This window comes from Sturnus vulgaris, chromosome W (genome assembly GCF_052056855.1).
Source record: "Sturnus vulgaris isolate bStuVul1 chromosome W, bStuVul1.hap1, whole genome shotgun sequence".
In the NCBI taxonomy this organism is placed as follows: Eukaryota; Metazoa; Chordata; class Aves; order Passeriformes; family Sturnidae; genus Sturnus; species Sturnus vulgaris.
This window is the reverse complement of record NC_142282.1, coordinates 43,650,246-43,669,656: the sequence shown is the minus strand read 5'-3', so window position 1 is coordinate 43,669,656 and position 19,411 is coordinate 43,650,246. Positions and strand designations below refer to the sequence as shown.

At 44.0% G+C, this 19,411-nt stretch overlaps 1 long non-coding RNA gene across 1 annotated transcript in view; it reads left to right on the top strand.

Annotated features, from left to right (window-relative positions):
* LOC148220203 (uncharacterized) overlaps window positions 1-15,817 on the top strand; it is a 54,872-nt gene extending 39,055 nt beyond the window's left edge. Inside the window, exons 2-3 of the long non-coding RNA XR_015798909.1 lie at window positions 13,224-13,335; window positions 15,412-15,817. This is a non-coding gene — a long non-coding RNA (uncharacterized LOC148220203). The remainder of the gene's footprint in view (window positions 1-13,223; window positions 13,336-15,411) is intronic.
* Window positions 15,818-19,411: the final 3,594 nt, after the last annotated feature.

The window sequence follows — 19,411 nt, the reverse complement described above, 5'->3', positions numbered from 1 at the left end:
CTAGTTTGGGTAAGTTGTTTAGCTATCAATTTCATTGCTCGGGCTGTCCGGTTTGAAGTAATTTCTACCACGGCTTGTAGCCTGATAATTCTATTTAACATATAAATTGGAGTGCGATAGCCCCAGCTCCCATCTTGAGCCCAGGTAGCTGGCCCATATTATTCAATAATTCGTTCTGGGGGCCATTCATTATCCTTCCATATTTGTGTTCCCCCTATGTCTGTGCTCCTTTTATTTCGATACAAAGTTTCATACAAGGGAACTCCTAACACTCTATTACCCTTTTCCTTTGGTAATGTAAAAAACGCAGGCTGGATAATCCCTAGAGTACATGTCCCTCTCCATCTTTTTGGTAGGGTATTATAAGCTTTTTTCCCACAGATCCAAAATATTCCGTCTGGGGCTTTCCAGCTTAGTTTAACTGATTCAGGTTGTTGCCAATAGGTCCTTACACTTTTTACTTCTTCATATGGGTTGGCTCTATTTTTATTATACCAGCATAGTCCTGTAAAATTGTTCTTTATACAATTACCTTTACTTAACTTTCCCCAATATCCTTCTGGAGCTTTGGGCCACCAAGACTGATTGCTTGCATTTGTAATCAGGATAGTCTTACAGGGGGTGTGCCCCACATATTGGGTAAAGTTAGTTCCGTGACGTGTTATACATACTTTTCCTATTACCTCATGACTTAGAACCCACCCTTCAGGTCTATTGAGTCCCCTCGATATTTCCGTTTGATTCCACTGTAACAACTGCTCTGGGCTTAATCCCTCCCCCCTCCATGGCCATTGTTCAGTCATTTGCATTCCTCCACAGATCTAACAGTGAGTTTAGTTCAGTTCAGTAGTGATTTCTTTCATTAATTCTACGAATAAATTTTTTCCCAAGGTGGGTAAGTCCCGTTCGCTGAGTTGTTGTTTTATTTTTTCATACAAGTTAAAATTTCCCCCATTTTTTGTCTTTGTTCCTTTGAACACCTTAGTTATATTTTTTATCAATTCTTCTTTGTAGTGATCTTGCACTCCTCCCTGATCTGAATATCCCCACATACCTTCTTTTGTGAAGCAGAGGTGTGTCTCTCCTACTGGACAACTTTGGTATGCTGATGGAGCCCACCCTCCTTTTCCTAAATTGGTGGCTACCCAGTAACTTTTTCCCATAATAGTGCAAGTTTCTAAGTTGTGTTTATTATAGCAGGCCGAATTGATATGTGTATGGAAGGCAAGGGTGGATACTGTGTGTCTGCCATACTTAATTGTCTGGTAACACTTGGAACAAGCATCAGCACTATTTCCTTTTATCATCATTAGCAATAAGATGACTCCCATGACCATTTTCATCCCTCTGCCTCCCTCAAGGCCTATGGGGTTGCTGCCAGTAGCCGAGGTTTGTTTGATCTTCTCGGCAGCAGGGAATATGTCCTGGGGTCTCCTACATCGTCTTTCTCTTTTGGTAGTGTTTCTTAATTTTGTTCCAGTTTTTAGCTTTGACATTCCAGTATGAGGTACAGCAGTAACAGCACAGTATACACAACCCTTCTGACACTTTCTTGTCAATACCTCTGCTCTGGCTCTCTTTTTTTCCTTATTCCTCCCACCAGTTATGATCATCAATTTCTATTTCTCCTTGTGCTGATAGGGCATTAATACTTTAATAGTTTCTTTATATTCATTTCTTCTACACTGGACACATAATGCAAATGGGGGATACCCACCATAGGAATAACACCACAACAACTCAGTACAATATGGACACCTTTTCTTGATGAACAGGCTACACCCGGGTTTGGGGCAGGTGACTTTCAGTCCTGATTAGGAGACCTTCGAGACGAATTTATCCGATATTGACATCAAGTCTTCCAAATTCGCACTTTGAGGTCTCCAGGCTCAGATGTCACTCTCCAACCTGCAGTAGGAGGGGTTACAGGACCCTTGACTCTACTCACATGTGTCCATCCCTTTTCAGCTGTCCTCACAGCTGTTTCAGTCGTTAACAGAACTAAATACGGTCCTTCCCAATTTGGAGTTAGATTTTCTTCTTTCCATACTTTAATTAACACATGTTGTCCTGGCTTAATTTTATGTATGGCAAATCCTAGAGGGACAGTTTGAGCTAAAATCCCTTTCTCTCTTAATTCTTCCAAGTTTTTGCTGATTGTTATTATGTAATTCTGAAGAGAAGGGTCCTGAACTAAGGTCGGATCAAGGCGTACTCCTTTAGGGTAAGGCATACCATACAGCATTTCATATGGTGAAATCCCTGTTTTTGAATTTGGCATTGTTCGTATATTAGACAGGGCTAGTGGGAGGCACTTTGTCCATGGCATTTTAGTCTCAATTATTAATTTTGACAGCTGTTGTTTTAATGTTTGATTCATCCTTTCAACCCTGCCAGAACTCTGAGGGTGCCAAGGTGTGTGATACTCCCAGCTGATGCCCAGCGCTGAGGTCAGTAACTTAAGCACCTTTGATGTAAAGTGCGTCCCCTGGTCTGAGTCTATTGCTCGAACCAGGCCATACCTTGGGATTATGTGTTCCAACAATATTTTGGCTACCACTTGTGATGTGGCCCTAGCTGCAGGGTATGCCTCTACCCAGTGGGTTAATTGGTCTACTATCACTAGTAAGTATTTCCACCTTCCTATTTTTGGTAATTCTGTAAAATCTACTTGTATTCTTTCAAAGGGTCTGTAAGCAGTTTTCCGTCCTCCTGACGGACCTTGTCGCATACCGTTTTTATTAATTTTCTGACAAGTTAAACAACCCTGTACGCTTTGCTTTGCAATATCAAAAATGCCAATGCATCCAAAAAATTTTAAAAATTGGTCTGCTAGTGCTTTGGTTCCCCAATGTGTTTGTTGGAGTAATTGTTCAATAATTTGTCTGGCCTGGGTCTTAGGTAAAATTTCCCTGCCATCTGGTAAAACCCATTTATTCTCATGCTGTTCTGCCTTTAATTTTTTTATCGCTTCTTTTTCCTGAGGAGTAAATAGCTTCTGTAGTTCCTGGTTGGGGCTAAGATCTTTGACTGTAGTACTTAATACAGAAACTGGTTTTTGCTTCAATGCTGCTTTTTTTGCTTCTTTGTCAGCTAGATTATTCCCCCTTGTATGGTAGCTTGTTCCTTTTTGGTGCCCTCTTATATGGACCACAGCAATTTCAATGGGGCCCCTAAGAGCCTCTAGTATTCTAACAATTAATTCTTGATGTATCAACCCCCGTCCTTGAGTGTTAATTAACCCCCTTTCTTCCTAAATTTTACCAAATGTGTGGACTATGCCATAGGCATACTTAGAATCCGTATATATCGTTCCTTTTTTACCTTCTAAATAAGACAATGCCCTATAAAGAGCAAATAGTTCACAAGCCTGAGCGGACCATGCTGCGTTTAAGAGTCCGGATTCAATTAATTTCAATTCTTCTCCTCCTACTATGGCATATCCCGATTTTCGTTTTCCTTCCACCACTCGAGAAGATCCATCTATAAACAATTTTACTCCATCCTTAAATTCAACTTCTCCTAAATCAGGTCTAATTTTTGTTTGTAATTCTATAACATCTACACAATCATGTTCTAAATTTTCTCCTGGTTCCCCATATAGGAATTGTGCGGGACTTTGGGCAGTTGTTGCTTTTATCTCCAAATCTGGGGAAGTGATTAGAATAGCTTCATATTTTAATATTCGGGCATCAGTTAACCATTTTTCAGCTTTTTGATTTAGAATTTCCCTTACGTTATGAGGGGTGTGGACCACTAGGGGTGCCCCAAAGGTAATTTTTCGGGCTTCTTCAATTAAAAGTGCTGTGGCCACTAGAGCCTGGAGGCATGTGGGCCAACCCCGACTGACAGGGTCTAGCAGTTTAGACTAAAATCCCACTGGCTTTCGACTGCCTGCCCATTCCTGGGTGAGTACCCCATATGCTGTTTGATTAGAGGTATTTACAAATAACTGAAAGGGTCTCTCCAAGTCTGGGAGACTGAGTACAGGGCCTTGAATTAAAGCATGTTTGACCTTTTCAAAACTTTTATCATCCTCCTCTGTCCATTTTAGGCGATTAGTGGTAAGTTTTTCATATAGAAATTTCACTTTCTCACTAAATCCCTCTATCCATTGACGACAGTATCCCAGCAGTCCCAAAATTTTCCTCACTTCTTTTTTTGATTTTTGGAGGTCCCAGGCTTAGTATTCCAGAGACTCTATCAGGATCCAATTTCTTTTTCCCTTTACTTAGCTAATATCCCAAATATTTTACTTCTGGTTCTGTGAACTGTAATTTGGCTTTGGATACCTTCAATCCCTGTTGTCCCAAAAAGTTTAGAAGTTTTATTGTCCCATTTCTAGTAGATTCCTCGTCTTTTCCTGCTATTAATAGATCATCTACATATTGTAACAATTTCACCCCGTCGGGTGACTCAAAAGATTGCATTAATTCTTCTAGGGTTTGTCCAAAGAGATTAGGGGATTCTGTAAAGCCCTGAGGCAATACTGTCCAACGTTGTTTCCTGCCCTTTTCAGGATCTTCCCATTCAAAGGCAAAGTAATCTCTACTACTTTCCTCTAATGGGCATGCCCAGAAGGCATCTTTTAGATCTATCACACTATACCAAGTGTAGTCAGGGGACAACTGGTTTAAGAGTGTGTAAGGGTTTGCTACTACGGGAAATTTGGTAACAGTTCGCTGATTTATAGCTCTCAAATCCTGTACCAATCTGTAATTCCCGTCTGTCTTTTTGACAGGCAGAATAGGAGTATTATGTGGGGACATACATGGTTCCAAAGCCCCCTGTTGCAAAAGGTTTTCTATGAGAGGCTTAAGGCCCCGTCTCCCTTCTAGAGATATTGGATATTGACGAACTCGGATAGGTAAATCAGGATCAGTGATTTTCACTTTGATAGGTTTCATTTTTAACTTCCCTATTTCTCCAGGGGTGTACCACACCTCAGGACATATTTGCTCCTCATCCTTTTGAGTTAAAGCAAGAATTTTAAGCTGACCTTGGGATACTTCAATTTTCAAATCCAATGCTATTATTAAATCCCTCCCCAATAAATTATTTTCTGCCTCTGGCAGTAACAGCAGATCTTTTAATTCAATTTTGGTTTGGGTCTTAATTTGCACATTTTTAATAATAGGGACCTGAAATGGTTCACCTTTTGCTCCAACTACGAGTGCTGTTTCTTTACTAGGCTCACACCCTTTTGGTAGGTGTTTAATTGTGGATTTTTCGGCTCCTGTATCTACTAAAAATTCCACCTCCTCTCCCTGGGGACCAATCTTTAAATTTATCAAGGGCTCTTTGGATGGTATGGTCCCTAATACATACAGCCCCTGACACCCTTATTCATCTTCCTGGAACATTTTTTCATCCCGTATCCGTTCTTTACAGTTTTTTTTTATATGACCTTTCTTGTTACAGTAAAAGCAGGTTCGCCTTGGTGAATTATTTCCTGCTTCATTTCCTTGTCTTGATGGGGGTTTTCGTGGTTTCCCTCCCCCTTTCTGCTGGGTTTCTTTCTGTGTTTCACGAACTGCAGCTATGAAGATTTTTGCTTTTGCTTTCTGCTTCTCTTCATCCCTCCTTACATAAACTTTTTGTGCTTCTCTTAGCAATTCTTGTAACCCCCGATCTTGCCAATCATCTAACTTTTCTAATTTCTTTCTAATATCTCCCCATGATCGAGCAACAAATTGGGTTTTGAGGAGTGCCTGACCCACTTGTGTATCAGGGTCTATCCCGGAGTACATTTGGAGATCTTTCCTCAGCCTCTCCAACCAGTCAGTCGGGGATTCGTCCTTTTTTTGTTGTTCACTAAAGGCTTTATTAATATTTTGTCCTTTAGGAACTGATTCTCGGATACCTTTAACGAGTATCCATCTTAAGTCCATCATATTCTGGCGATGGACATAATTTTGATTATCCCAGTTAGGATTATTTAATGGCCATTTCTGGTCTCCCCTAGGTCCAATCTGATGCTCCCGGTCCCATACCCTCATTCCAGCCTGTGTGATCATTTGCCGTTCTTCCGTGGTGAATAGGATACTTAATATAGATTGTAATTCCATCCAAGTATACATACTTGGTCCGAGGAATTGATCTAGTCTCTCCGATACTCCTATAGGATCTTCTAATAGTTTTCCCATTTCTTTTTTAAAGTTTCTCACTTCCCCTGTGTTCAAGGGAACATTTACAAATCCAATTAAGCCAGCCTGTTGTCCTGCTAATGGCACTTCCCTCAGGGGATAAAGGCGAGCCTTTGTGTCCTTATCTCCCTCCTCTCTGGTGATACCATCTCTCCTGGTATTCCTTTGACTGGAGCGAGTTCTCAGAGCTATGGGAGTACCGGGAGGAGAAGTGGGTGCGTGGGGAGGGTCTCCTGTATTTTCTGTATTATACGGAGGTGGGAGATTATCGAGGGGTTCCCAGGTAACCTTTTTTTTATTTTCATCCTCTTTTTCTTTTAGAGTATATATTAAGGATGGCTTGGACTGTTTTGCCCACAGGGCAGCATACTCACATTCCTCTTTGTTAGATGGTTCTTTATGAGCCACATATGTGTTTAATGCCCGACAAATCCAACCCTCAAATGATCCGAACATGGGCCAGTATAGGTTATCTTTACGGATCATTTCTCTGGTTCATTCCACCATGCAATATTGAATCAATTTTTCTTTACTTTTTCCTCTGTATACCACCCCTGTGTCCCAACATCTTAATATTACTCCCAAAGGGCTGGCTGGTGGTATTTCTGGCAACCTACTTGTCTTGTCTTTATTTTCCCGGTCTCCTTGTGGACCAAATGAACTTGAACCTCTTCGTGGGTCCCTGGGACTCATAATTTTATTCCCTCTTTTTCCCATTTTGACCTCAAGGGACTGTCTTGAGGTGTTAGTACTCCCTGATGTGTTCCGCCCGAACCCCTGCCTCTCCTTGGGTCAGGATGGACTGGAACCTGCCTCTACCTGGGCTGGGATGGGAAAAGCAGCTTTTCCCTTCTCCTTCCATGACTGGTGTGTTGCAATCTGCTTTTCTTTTCCTCCCCCTTCCCCCTCGCCCCCTTCCCGGGTCTTGCGTTTGCCTGGACTAGGATGGGAAGGACCTAGCCTCTACCTGGGCTAGGACAAGAAAATCAGTCTCTCTCTTTGTGCTCACTCGCTTCGTCCGGTCACCGGCCAGGTCCCTCGCAGGTTGCTGGAAACGCGGATAGTAGGACTCCGCTCTCGCTTTGCAGCAAAGGCCACGTCTCATTTAGACAAACACACAGTCATCCCCACCAAACCAGACAGATACTCACAGTCCGATGCTCCTGTCTGGGTCTTCGTGCACAAGAATTACAGGTGATATTGCCGCGGTCTTCCAGGGAGATTTTCCTTGCTCAGTCTATATGGTGTGGGACGTCGATGGGTCCCGAGAATCACTGACGAACCGGGGCCACAGCAGTGGGGCGCCTCCCCGAAATCGCAGTGCCCCTCAGGGCTCCAAGGACGTCCCGGGTTTCGGCACCAAATTGTTATAAATGAGAGACAAAAGTCTCGATATTCAGTAAAATTTTGGATTGCTTTATTTGATATAGAAAGAGCAAGCAGCGCGCTGGGGAATGCGAGGGGTCACCGCCCACTCCAGGCTCCACCGAACCTCGGTTTGCAGCCTCTTCTTATACTGTGGTTTCTCGTTGTACACAAATTCACAAAGCCTTTGGGTGATAATCAGTCACAGATAGCCATCTGGTCCTTGTAGATAACCACCAGAGGAGTTCTGGAGGTCTGGTCTTCATAGATAACCACCAGAGAAGTTCTGGGAGTCTGTTTTTTGGGATAGGTAGTATTGATTAGACAAAGGCAGGAAGGGCTTTTTGGGAAGTCCGATTTTGCAAGCTGGTAGCCGATACAACTTATTTGAAAAACATAACATATTATAATGTAACATAATACAACAGAATATAACATAACAAGGTGATTTTAAACAGAATTATTTAATCATATAGTTTCCTTTATCTAGTGTCCATGCTTCACTTCAGAGCTTAGTATTCTGGTTTATACAAACCCCAATGCTTCTGTGATTAACACGAATCTTTTATCAATTGTCACAGTTTCTTGAAAGTTTAGTAGAAACATTGGAAAGATTGAAATTTTGGTAAGCTGCTAAGATGGCTTGGTAACTGGGAAGTGAAAATCTGGAGGTGGTTTGTAGGAGAAGTTTTGAAAAAGCAGCAGGATTTTGAAGAACTGGAGCAAACAGGGAGTCTGATTCTAGTTACTGGTGTAAGAAATGACCGCTCACTTTAAAATTTTCAAAAATGTATTAAACCTTAACAAACAAAACAAAGGACTGAATTAGGGAAAAGGGACAGCGCCGGGAGCGGGTGACTGTCTGCCACGTGCTCGTCTATAAAATGGCTGCTCCTCCTTTTATACCCCTGGGGGTTGCATCAGCCAACCCTGGCCCCTCCCGAAGTCTGTCCGTCAACTCATTTTCACCGTCCATTGGTGGAGACTACTTTCTTACAACTTGATTGGAGGTCAGGTGTTGTCGCGCCTCCTTAGCAACAAGCCTTCCCTATTCCCAACTGTCCCATGCCAGGGGCACATGTGCACGCCCTCCCTCCACAAGGCTTTCACAACCAAGGCTGTCTGGTGGCAACAATACGGAGGGGAGAAGGGGACTATAGAGAGAACAGAGGATGTCTAAACAACAAGATCATGATAACATAACCATACATCAATAAAACTTCTCTTAACATATACACAATATTTATCCCTTAATTGCAAGAGCCAATCCATCACATTACTTATCTATAACACTGGAAAAACAGAAGAGGTAGATTTGAGAGAATCCTTGGGGTGGAGATAAAGGTGTGGGAGAGGATAGGTCTATGCCCTATGCTTCTGTGGAATAAGGACCTAGGAAAAAGTTTGATGAGGATCAAAAGTATAGATTACTTGTTTTTAAGGGGTATCGCCCCAGAGGTGAGCATTAGAAAGCTTGTGAGGGAAAACTGAGGGAAAACAAAATATGATTAAGAACTCTAAGGAAACCTTTGGGCAAAAAAAAAGATAAACTAATATGCAAACTCTTATCTTATGCATGTGAGGTGTTAAAACTGAAATCTATTTGCTCTTATCCCAGTGGATATTGAGGATGAAATGACAGGGAAGGTTGAAAGATGTGGTTATGAGAGGTACATGAGAAAAACCCGGAACTGATGTGGCTTGAACACTAATGTCTTTCACGGCGTATTTGAAAGAAGGAACATGTGAGAATGTGCTGAAAGAAGAGAGGTGGCTTAAACAACCTAGTTAATTCTGTGATTCTGTGATTTGAGTCTGCCAGCATATAAAATTAACATGGGCATGCCTGTGATATAAAGCTCATTTGCTGAAAGAGTGCTGAAACATAACTGAATGTCTATTGGGGTTTTGAAACAAATGGTGTGCGCTATCAATTATTTCTTTGTCTTCTGTGTGCATGGCTGAAACTGCATTTGAGGACATAAAGTGCTCTCTTTGTGTCAGTTTTAGTGATTGCAAGATTTTGGTATAAGTTTAAAATTTTCATTACAAACTCGAGATGGAGGAACACCAAGAAGTTCACCTTCAGGTTGCATTTTGCAAAACTGGAAGAAGTTTAAAGGTGACCTTTTAACTCATAAAGACTTGATAGAATATTGTAACCTCTGATGGCCAAGTTATTCATTAGGTAATAAAGAGAAATGGCCATCTAATGAGTGTTTGGATTTGGATATAATTTTGCAGTTAATGTTATACTGCCGGAGAAAAGAGATGTAGTCTGAGAAGGACTGGTAAAAACTGCAGGTGGTTGAGGAGAATATCGAAACTTTGGCAAGGGAAGGGAAAAAAAAAGGCAACTTGTTGAGGGATGTTGTGGTTTGTATAAATTTCCTGAAATAGTTCCCTGTCAGGACCTGGGCAGCCTCCTTTGGACCTGACAAGGACCAATTGGTGTCTGATTTTTAATATTGACACATTGATACACCAATGAGAAAGTTTATGTGCCTTTGTAAAACATACATGTAAAGATGAAAAAAACCCGGGAATCTCTCATTTCCGACCTTTCAGAAGGCAACTAGCCTGGCTGGGGCCAAGCCCTGCACAGCCGGGCTGGGGCTAGGGCCGGGACGGGGAGGGGACGCCCTTTGGCCACTGAGATCCTGGCTGTTTCTCCCCACCTCCCCCCCACCCCCCCCCCTCAGAGTGGCAGAAATGCTGCCGCTGCTAACACCCCAGGAGCAACTCCGGGAGGCCGAGCCCACCCTGCCGCAGCACCCGCACGGCCTGGGAGAGAGACAGCCGGGTCCCGTCCCAGCAGGGCTGGGCCCCTGCTATCTTGTCCCAGCCCCCAAGGCGATCTGAAATACTCCACCCCAACTGCTCCAGCCGCTACCCGGGCAAGATATCAACTCTTTCACTGCCCAGAATGAGACTTGCAGACACTTTGTTCTCTCTAGTGAGTGAAAGAAAAGGACCAAGATGAAGATACACACAGAAACACCATGATAACACCAAGGTCAGACAAAAGGAAGAAGTCAAGGTCCCAGACGGAAGGGATTGATGGAGGTGCCTCACTCTTGGACTGACATGTCTCTTTTTTAAGCTGTAGAGATTGTCAGGAAAATTAATCCACAAACACCAGAGGTTTATGTCCAAAAAGGAGACAGAGGAGTCCTTTTTGCTTTATTCGAATAAAGGGAGAGGCCATGGGACATTCCCCTGGGATCTCTCAAATTTTCGGAGGACGCAGCCTCCTTTTTATCCTATTTTCCCGGCCGCATTTCCCTCTCTCTTTCCCCATTGGCTTAGGTACTTGAGAGGCACAGACTTCCCGGAACGCCTGATACCTGAAATTCCCCTCTAATGTATAACCCTCCCTTTTAATTTTTAATTCTTATAGAATTCATAGTTTTCCCCCCGTTGCTTCTTTCATCTTTCGATATCCAATTTCATTTATCAGCAGCCCTACAGTTTGTTTGTAAAGGCAAATATCTCTTTCCATTCATCAATCAGTGGAATCCATCCCATTGTTTCTTTTATCTCTCAGTGCTAGCCTTATCTATAGGCTGATCCACAACTCATTTGTAAAGACAAATTTAACATTCCTCTCAAGATGTTATAAATGAGAGACAAAAGTCTCGATATTCAGCAAAATTTAGATTGTTTTATTTGATATAGAAAGAGCAAGCAGCGTGCTGGGGAACGTGAGGGGTCACCGCCCATTCCACGCTCCACCGAACCTCGGTTTGCAGCTTCTTCTTATACTGTGGGTTCTCGTTGTACACAAATTCACAAAGCCTTTGGGTGATAATTAGTCATAGATAGCCATCCAGTCCTTGTAGATAACCACCAGAGGAGTTCTGGGAGTCTGGTTTTTGGGATAGGCAGTATTGATTAGACAAAGGCAGGAAGGGCTTTTTGGGAAGTCCGATTTTGCAAGCTGGCAGCCGATACAACTTATTTGAAAAACATAACATAACATAATGTAACATAATACAACAGAATATAACATAACAAGGTGATTTTAAACAGAACTATTTTATAATATAATTTCCTTTATCTAGTGTCCATGCTTCACTTCAGAGCTTAGTATTCTGGTTTATACAAACCCCAATGCTTTTGTGATTAACACGAATCTTTTATCAATTATCACAGAGAAGAGACACTTGCTTCCCTATAACTCATAGAAATGCATTATGGGGTGGATGAGATCTTCTAACTGTAGATATGAACAGAGGCATTTGTGCTAAAGTAAGCAGATGTTGAAATGATTGTGATCCCATAAGTTTGAATAGACAGAATACCCCTGCTGCCCCCCAAGGAATAGAAGAAGAAAGACCTCTATTTTCAAAGACGAAGAGAGAATTTGTTTGAACTGTTATAATCCTTAAAGTGTGCCACATAAGTTGACATGGTCCTTTATAACGCTTGTGGGAAGATTGTTAGTCGAGGAAGATATTTTTAGACAACGATTAGATTTCCATTCTCCCAAGCGGCTGATTCAGGATTACATCGAGGCCACGAGAAAACTGTTTCTTGTGGAGAAAATCTCTGTAGACTGAAGAGAAGTCTCCTCTCTCAAGTAAATTGGTGAAAGACTATTTTTAGAGATGGTAAACTGACTGATTTGTTTCTGTATGTTGTCAGTGTGAAAGAAAAGAAGTTGTGGGGGGAGGAGAAGTGTTCTGAGAGTTTTATTCTGGTTCTTATTATTTTTTCTTATAGTTTCTAGTAATAAAGTTTTTCTTTGTACCCTTTAAAGTTTGAGCCTGTTTTGCCTTCCTCCTAATCCTATCTCACAGCAGGAAATGAGTAAATAATTCTAGTGGGTGCACTGGCAATTTGGCCAACGCTTAACCCCCAACATAATTTGGTGCGTTGGCTGGGAAATCTCAAATTGCCGAACCAAAACCACTACAGGGGACCACATGGGAGTCTTTGGTGGCTGCCCAGGAAGAGAGGCGTGGTTCTGAGCAGCCAGAGAAGGAGCTTTGGAGCTGAAAATTAACACTGCTGGGGGAGTTGTGGAGGATGAACCAGTCTTCCAGACTGCGGGAGGAGTTTGGCCTCCCCAAGCATGATGTCAACCCACTCAGGCCTTGAAGGGGGCTTGACTCAGCAAAGCCAGCCCCCTCTGCTCCTTACCCCAAGCTCCATTCGCTTGTAAAGATGGAATTTGCATATCAAGAGTCAGAGCTATGGTAATGATATCACAATCTGCAAAAGAACTGGTTAAGTTGCAAGGGAAAACTAGCAATCTGTTGTGTGAAAATTTTGGGCCCATTGGAGGGAGGAGAACTCATGCCTCTCCCCTCCCCACCCCAACATATGTTAAAATTATTGGGAGAATGTGGGAAGTAATGGGATTCCAATCAATGCAAAATAATTTTATCATTGTGTAAGTCTGTTTTGGTCTCATTAAGAACTGTAAATGTTTAAGTATACCCTCACCAGCCAGAAGACTGCGTGTATGTCTGGAAGTGGAATAAGGAGCCGCTTAAGCAAAATTGGAAAGGACTTTTGACTACTTACACGGCTATGAGATCTACAGCCAGAGACTCCTAAATTAAGTTAATACAATCAGCTCTGGACAAAGAGGAACACAGGAACCATATTGGACAATACAGTAAAGAGTAAATCCGTTAAAGCTGTAACAAAATGTGAAACTCTAAAATAAGATACATTAAATGGTTTATTTTTTTGTATTTTCAGAAGTGTCCCCAATATGCCAGCATGGTTGTTTGCTCCTGGATTAGTCAACCATCATAGCAGGACCTTGTACCTAATGATTATAGCAGCGAGTATGGCTTCAAATGCCAGAAGGGTAAGTGAGCAAGAAAGAAAAGTGTCTTGGTTTGAAAGACAGGTATCTGCTAAGAAACCCTCCTCCCTCCAATTTATTATAATTTGGAAATTAAGGGGCTCTCAGGCAAAGATATGGGGATAGGAATAACAAATCTTTACTAATATATCTAACAAGACAAAAAAAAACAACCAACCACAGCTATGAAATTAACAACAATCAGAACAGTAACCAAGTTCTAGTCCTTTTTCGGACGCAGACATGCTCTCCCTGCGCTGCAGTTACCGGTGGTGGGGGCAGGGTAGGTCTCGCACAGCTGCGGGAGGGCTGGGGTGATGGCAGCGGCAGCGTCCCAAATGGGACAGGGATGGGGGAAGAGACTTCTCTGCTCACGGTGTCGGTCACGGTGCTTAACAGGGTGTCCGGGGGGTGGCACACTGAAAGCGGGAAGGCACCAGTGCGGTGTCCGACAGCAGAGAACGTGGCTCCCGGCGTTGGGATGGCAGGAGGTGGTAGGTAGCAGCACCGGCCGTCTTTCCTCAGACTCCACGAGCGAGAGAGTGCACGACTGCCCAAAACCTTTACCTGCCCCCAGATATTGTGGTGTTTTTCCCTTCCCCCCTCCTTTCCCCCTGTCCCTAGGGCCTAGTCAACAGTTCTTAACATAACAATGGGGAAAATTCAACAGAGGGAAAAAGGGAAAAGACCAACCCCCAACAAAAAGCGAGTGGTATCCTTTTCCCTAAGGACCACTCCAGCATTGCACACATAGAACAAATACTACATTAATAGTTGGGTTATGGACTTGAGTCCAAATTTTCAAAATTGGATGTAACAGAATGTGTAGATCGGACACAAAACATTTTATCTTAAAGTGAAAAGGTCTCTAAAGGATGGCTGGCTGGTCTAGCTCAAGTTTGCCTACAGCATGCTGATACCAAAATCAGCTGGCTAAAAACTTTCTACGGTTTTGAGTATTAGAAAGCAGGCATTCTTTATTACAGCATGTTGGTCCCTTGGGAGATCCTTCCTTCATTCGAGTGCACTGAGCGAACAGTTTTTATACACACTGATTACATATTCATTATCTATCCCTACTTCCTTTGACTTTATTTGACATAGTTGCACCCCTTATTGGAAGTCCTTATATGGTTTTTTGGGGACTATCTTCAATGTCCAGTGTCCTTTTTAGGTAGCTGTTCTTTGACCCCTGCTTTTGAGTAAGTGCGATATTGTTTTGCATAACTTTGTCGATCTTGCAGAGCTGAGTTGGCATCCTGCTTGTGTTTTGCATGACTTCTGTTTGCCTATGCTACATTCTTTATTTATTTCCTCAATGTTTTGGTTTGAAAGACAGGTATTTGTTAAGGAAAGGCAAGAACCCCTTTTTCTGAGATGGAGAATGCAACTCCCTCCCTTCTAATTATTATAGTTTCAAATCAGAGGCTTTTAGGCAGAATATATGGGGATAGGAATAACAGTTCTTTACTAATATATCTAACAAGGCAAACTGCAGAAACAACAGCTATAAAAATTGACAACAGAACAGTATAGCTCAGTTCCAGTCCCTTTTGGCCACAGGCCCTCTTTCTTTGCGCTTAGTTACCGGTGGTGTGGGCAGGGCAGATCTCTCGCAGTCGAAGAGGGCTGGAGTGATGGCGGCGGCCGAGGTGTGAGAGGGATGGAGGGGCGACTCCTTCACGGTGTTGGTCGTGGTGCTCGGCAGAGTGCCCGGAGGTAGTAGGATAAAGTGGGAAGGCAGCAGAGCGATATCCGACAGCAGGGAACGTGGCTCCCGGCACTGGGATGGCGGGGAAGATGTTAGGTAGGAGCCTTGGCCGTTTTCCTTCGACTTTACTAGCGAGCGAGAGAACGAGAGCGAGAGCCCAGGCTCCTGTCTCACTTTTCCTTTTTTGGTCTCCCCCTACCCCTCTGCGAGAGAAAACTGTTATGAACAAGCTCCTGTTTGTTCTGTTAATGTTCTGTTAACTGTGGAAAACACACTGTTTTTATGTTAATTGTTGCTGTTGTTCTGTTCTAATTCCCACTCCCTGGAATTGCCTTGCCATTATGCCCTTTCCCTCCCCCGTCGGGTAGGTAAAGCCTTCGCTGCTCCCAAAATGATGCTTGGCAAATGAGAAGACCGCAAGTGCTTATGGGACACAACTCAGTAATACAAAAACCCTAAAAACAACGAGCCAATATAACATCGAAAACCAAAAATGGTACTCCCAAGTAAGAAAAACAGTCAAGAAGATGAAATCACCAACCAGGACTCTTGCCTTGTCACAATGACCTGAACAGCACCCGATCGACATGACACCCCTGGATTACGAACCAAACAGGGTCTTCTGCGGGACTCCTGTGAGGACAGAAGGCCCAGCTCTGCTGCACAGCAAAGCTGAATTCCTCCTCCTTTGGGATCGTCCATCGGGAGCAGCGGTGGTGCATGTGACCCGTCGGGCTCCCACCCAGAGCTGATTTCTCAATAAAGGCATTAAAACAGGAGCTGGTCTCCTTGTCCTTATTAATTTCAATCATCATTATACCTCAACAAACTCCTATGCTGGTTAACCAGCTGCTCATAGACAACTGAGTGTGAATTGCAAGCAGGCATAAGACTAATGGTGGTCTGAGATGACAGCGTTGAAAGTAGAATTTTTTGTGTGTGCTATTTATTAAGACCCGTTGTGGGTTTGGGTTTTTCAGGGAATTTTTTTCCCATCTGAAAGGAAGACACTGTGAGGGGAGGAGGTTGTCTGGAAAGAATAGGGGCAATTAAGAAACAAAAGACATGGCCAAGCACTCACATACCACGGTAATGGCTCTGTCGGGGAAACAAATTTGGAAGTCATGCCTGGGGCGGCGTAGATGGGTTTGGGATTTGTGGCATAAAGACCACCAGAGGTATTTGGGGGTGGACTCTGGAGCTCTTGCTTGGGGGAAGGGGGACCTGGTTGCTGGCCCTTTTTTTTGGCTCTGCGGTTGAGGAGAACGGTTGTGTGAGTTACAGAGGGTTTTTGGCTGCTCCGGGGACATTGCTACAATTTAGCTTGTCATCTTGGGTCTGCCTGTCTGCTGTTCCTGCCCATTGCTCTAAGGATATTGCTACAGTTTAGCTTGCCACCAGGGGTGTTACCGAGACCAGCTGCTGCCTCTGCTGCCTGTGAGTTTTACAAACAAGAGCCACCTCCAGTCCTTGCCTGAGCTCCCAACACCACGTCAGGAGGTTTTCTGAGCCCACGTTGGAGCACCCCAGAGGCTACGGGGGAAATGTCGCAGCCTCTCTGCCTTGATGGGAGCCAATGACGCCCCCTGAAGCCGCGGGGAAGTCACTGCAGCCTCTCTGTCTCACCGCCTCACCAGGAGCCAACAGTGCCCCCTGCTGGGAGCAGGAAAAGACTGTTATTGGGGCTTCTGGCTTTGTTTTGTTGTTGTTGCTGTTGTTGTTTGTCTGTGTCAGAGACTGAAATGGTTCATGCCTTAAATATTGTTATGAAGGAGTTTTGCCCATTATAGCAAAAAACTGTATAAAGAAGCTACAACCACAGGAGCCCACCCCTCCTTGAAGATACCTGACTGAACTTTGGACTGTGAGTTAAGGCACCTAGATAAGATAAAGGGGACACTATTGTTCAGTCATCTCAGGTCTAGAGAGAAGCAAACAAGGTATCCACAAGAAAGTAAAATTCAGCAGAAAATCATCCTTGGGGCTGGGTTTGGGGTGAGGGAGATCACAGCCCACAAAGGCCAGGTTTACACAGACTACCCCGAGGGAGGAAGGAGGAGGTTTCAGGTGTGTGGCATAACCTCTGATCAGAGGCACTGAACACCCATCCTCCCTTACACAAACCAGCCCAGCTGTGAAACTCCCAGCCCCGGAAAGGCCACATCTACCGGACATTCACATGAGAGGCAGCTGAGCAGATCATAAGCCACATTATGTGTTCTTGTTAGCCATGCAGGAGCAAGGCGGGGCTTTCCTGAGGCAAATGGCAAGGTGATTAAAAGATGGCTCTAGCGACTGCAGCGACCAGGAGCCCAGTGACCCAGAGTGGGCAAACAGGGGCATGGCACATCTCTGAGGGCATGGCATGGCAGTTTGCATGGCAGTTAGCACAGGCAGGACAAGCAGGCAGGGTTGCAGATTTCCTCCTGCTAGTGGGGTTCTTAGTTTGTTGTTTGTTGTGTTTTTGCTGGTTGGTTGGTTTTTGGGTATTTTTGTTAGTAATGATTTTTACACAATCAAATACTGCAGTTAGTAAAAGTGAATGCAGCAAAATAGAGCCCTACAAAAAGGATGTGTATGTCCAGAGCCCTTCCTGTGTGGAGTGTTTGAGCTTATCAGTGGTACCAAGGGGTGTTGCAGAAGAAGCCTGCCTGCAGTGTGAATTATCTCCTTTCACTGGTGGCGGAACTTAGGGAGAAAGTAGAAAGACTAAGGAGTATTAGGGAAAGGGAAATAGATTGGTGGAGTTCCACCCTTCCATCCTTGAGGGAGGCCCACCAGAAGTCAGAGGATTCCCATGCCTCCCACTGTCAGGCAATAGGAGAACACCTGGTGGATGAAGGGGAGTGGAAATGGGTCCCTACTCAGGGAGGTAATAAAAATTCCCCCGGGCTACCATCACCTATCCAGGTTCCACTTCAGAATAGGTATGAGGCCCTGGATCTAGAGGGTCAGCCAGATGATATAGAAGAAAATTATCTGCCCAGTGGGCCTCTCAATTACACTTCATCTGTCAGATGGATCACCACTCACCATCCTTTAACATTAAAAAGAAAAGAAGGGTACTCGTAGTGGGTGATTCCCTTCTGAGGGGAATATAAAGCCCTGTATGTCGACCAGACGCATCCCGCAGGGAGGTCTGCTGCCTCCCTGGGGCCTGGGTACGGGATATTACCAGGAGACTTCCTGGGCTGATTTGGTCCTCTGATTATTACCTGCTACTGATACTCCAGGCTGGCAGTGATGAAATTGAAAAGAGGAGTGTCAGGGCAATTAAAAGAGACTTTAGGACACTGGGTCAAGTGGTTGATAGGGCAGGACCACAGGTAGTGTTCTGCTCAGTCCCTTTGGTGGCAGAGAAAAATTATGAAAGGAATAGGAGAGCCCACATTGTCAACAAGTGGCTCAAGGGTTGGTGTCATCAGCAGAATTTTGGGTTCTTTGATCATGGGGCAACTTTTACGGCACCTGGCCTGCTGGAACCAGATGGGCTCCATCTCTCTGTTAAGGGCAGAAAGATTTTAGCTCACGAACTGGTGGAACTCATTGAGAGGGCTTTAAACTAGGTTTGAAGGGAGAAGGGGATGCAGCTGAGCTCTCTGGAAGCAGGCCCAAGGGTGGTAAGCCTGAGTTAGGAGTGAAATCAGTAGCCCAGCTGAAGTGCATGTATACCAATGCACACAGTATGGGTAAGAAACAAGAAGAGCTGGAAGCCATGGTGCAACAGCAAAGATATGATGTAGTCACCATCATGGAAATGTGGTGGGACGACTCACATAGCTGGAGCACTGCACGGGATGGCTGCAAGCTCTTCAGAAGAGACAGGTGATGGAGAAGAGGTGGAGAGGTGGCCCTTTATATTAGGGAGGCTTTTGATGCCATGGGTATTGAAACTAATGACAATGAAGTTGAATACCTATGGGTAAGAATTAAGGGGAAGGCCAACAAGGCTGACATCCTACTGGGAGTCTGTTATCTTCCATCCAACCAGGAAGAAGAGGTGGACAACTTATTCTATAAGCAGCTGGAGAATGTTTCAGGATCACCAGTCCTTGTTCTTGGAGGTGACTTTAACCTACCAGACATCTGCGGGGAACTTAATACAGCAGAAAAGAGGCAGTCCAGGAAGTTCTTAGAGTGTGTGTAGGACAGCTTTTTGTCACAGCTGGTGAGTGAGACCACCAGGACAGGGACTATGTTAGACATCTTGTTTGCAAATAGAGATGGACTGGTGAGAGATGTGGTGGTTGAAGGTCGCTTGGGGCATAGTGATCATGAAATTATTGAGTTCTTGATATTTGGTGAAATAAGGAGGAGCATCAATAAAACTTTTACATTGGACTTCCAGAGGGCAGACTTTGGCCTATT